Here is a 2,660-nt window from a genome sequence, read left to right on the forward strand (position 1 = left end):
AAAAAAAAAAAAACTAAAACCACAAGCAAAACCAAAACAGAAAAAAAAGTACTCAAGTATTAGTTAGTGTTGTTACATTAATAGTTCATCTTCGTCATTGCTTATTTTAGAGATGTTCAATATGTTCTATTTGCTATTTACTTATTGAGTAAGGGTTTCTCTAGTTCTGGCTTTCCTGCAAATCACTAAGCAGAACAGGCTGGTTTCAAACTCACAGAGATCTTCCTGCCTCCGGCCCTGAGTGCTGGGATTAGAGGCATGTGCCACTACTGCTCCTAGCATTAATATAATATAATATAATATAATATATGGTTTAAGAACAAAATTGCATAAAAATAAGATGGATTCTTTCTGATCAAATGGAGGATTGTTTTTTTAAAAAGATTTATTTATTTATTTATTTAATGTACATGGGTGCCCTGTCTATATGTACACCTACATAACCAAAGAGGGCACCAGATTTTATTATAGATAGTTGTGAGCCACCTTGTGGTTGCTGGGGACTGAACTCAAGACCTCTGGAAGAGCAGACAGCAGTCTTAACCCCTAAACCATCTCTCCAACCCCAAATGGAGGATTTTTAAAAAGTGGTTTATTTTTACTTTGTGTGCATTTGTGTTTTGCCTGCGTGATGTCTGTGTCAGATTCCCTGGAGCTGACATTGCAGACAGTGAGTGATAAGCTGTCGTGTGGCTGCTGGAAATTGAACCTGGGTCCTCTGAAAAGCCGCTGAGCCATCTCTCCAGCCCCCAAAGGGAAGTCAAGGTTCCTTTATTGTTTGAATTGATATTCTTGGCTCTAAGAAATATATCTGGTGAAATGTAGCTAAATAGTAAATGTTTTGTTGACTAATCTTGTTACTGCCCTTTCATATATCACGTTTCAAATGGAATATACAAGCAAACCATGTGCATGATGTTGCTAATGGGAACAGATGTGTTCATTCATGTAGAAGCTGAAATGAAGCGCTCTGGACTCCAAATAATTCAACGTTTGGAGAAAACAATTAGCAGCTAGGTTTGTAACAGGACAGTGCCTTTACAGTGCTCTTCAATAGGAATCTTACATGTATAGAAGAATGCTTGGTATAGGTTTCATTATGTCCCTGTAATGTATGTAAACATTCACTTCTCTTTTAAATGTAAAGAACAATAGGAGTATGTGACCCTCTGGCCTATGATTCTGCATACATGAGGCTCATCCATCCACATTAGCACAATTATACTATACCACACATGCGCGCGCGCACACACACACACACACACACCAAGAAAGACTTAAAAATTCTTAATTTTTTTTATGTGTACAAGTGTCTTATCTACATGTATGTCTGTGCTTGGTGACTACGGAGGCCAGAAGAGAAGATCAGATCCCCTGGGACTGCAATCTCAAAGAGTTGTAAGCCACTAAGTAGGTACCGGGAACAGAACCTGGGTCCTCTGGAAGAGCAAGGTCTCAAATACTGCAGGCTGTTCTTGACTCTGATGTAGCCAAAGCTGACCTTGAACTCCTGATCCTCCTGCCTCCACCTCCTGAGTGGTGGAACTTACAGCCTGAGCACCAAGCCTAGCTCAAGACTTTTCTTCTTTGTGGAACTGAGGAGATGGATCAGTAGTTAAGAATACTAGCTGCACTTCTACTGCCTCCACCTCAAAAGTACTGGGATTAAAGGTGTGTGCCAATATACTCAGCCTTTAGAATTTTTTCTTTTTTTCAGTACCAGGGATCAAGAGCAAAGTCTCAAGCATACTGACCCAATGCTGTGCTACTGAGCCTGTATTTTATTTTATTTTATTTATTTATTTATTTATTTATTTATTTATTTATTTTGGCTTTTCGAGACAGGGTTTCTCTGTGTAGNCNTGGCTGTCCTGGAACTCACTNTGTAGNCCAGGCTGGCCTCGAACTCAGAAATCCGCCTGCCTCTGCCTCCCGAGTGCTGGGATTAAAGGCGTGCGCCACCACGCCCGGCCGAGCCTGTATTTTAAATTTTTAGCTATTTTCTTTAATTCCTTGCCACAATCAAAAAGATTTTACAAAGATACTGTTTTGATATTTATGAAGGAGAAAGACTTTTTTTTTCCTTTTGTTTCTTTCTTTAAAAAAAGTTATCTGCTAGGCACTTAATCCTCTAATGATTCTAACAATAAAACAGGAACCCTGAAAAAAAAATAAAATTTCACATACACACACACATCATGTTTAAGAGTTGAGAATGCTTGTTAATGGTACAGTACCTTCCTGGCATATATAAAGCCTTAGGTTGGATCCTCAGGGCTTCCTAATGCTTTCCCAGGAGATTGATGCGGGCACAGGGACAGGCTGAAACTCTGCTGTCCAGAGCTCTCCCCCAGGAAAAGGCACCATCTTTCAGTTTGGGTAATTTATCTTACAGCTCAACCTATATAGATATGCTTCTGGGCGTCGCTTTCCATTACTCTTGCAGTTCTGGCTCAGACGGGAAATAAATTTCTTTGCACCAACTCTTGTTTGCAGGGCTCTGTGTGTGTGTGTGTGTGTGTGTGTGTGCATTTAGCAAGCAGCAGACCTGGTAAGTCAGATAATAATTTTTATTATCTTCATTTTACTACAAGGAAACCTAAACTGTGAGATGTTAAGTATTTTCCTTCAGGTACCAAGGATATATTTACTTTGTCTGT

This window comes from Mus caroli, chromosome 19 (genome assembly GCF_900094665.2).
Source record: "Mus caroli chromosome 19, CAROLI_EIJ_v1.1, whole genome shotgun sequence".
NCBI lineage: Eukaryota > Metazoa > Chordata > Mammalia > Rodentia > Muridae > Mus > Mus caroli.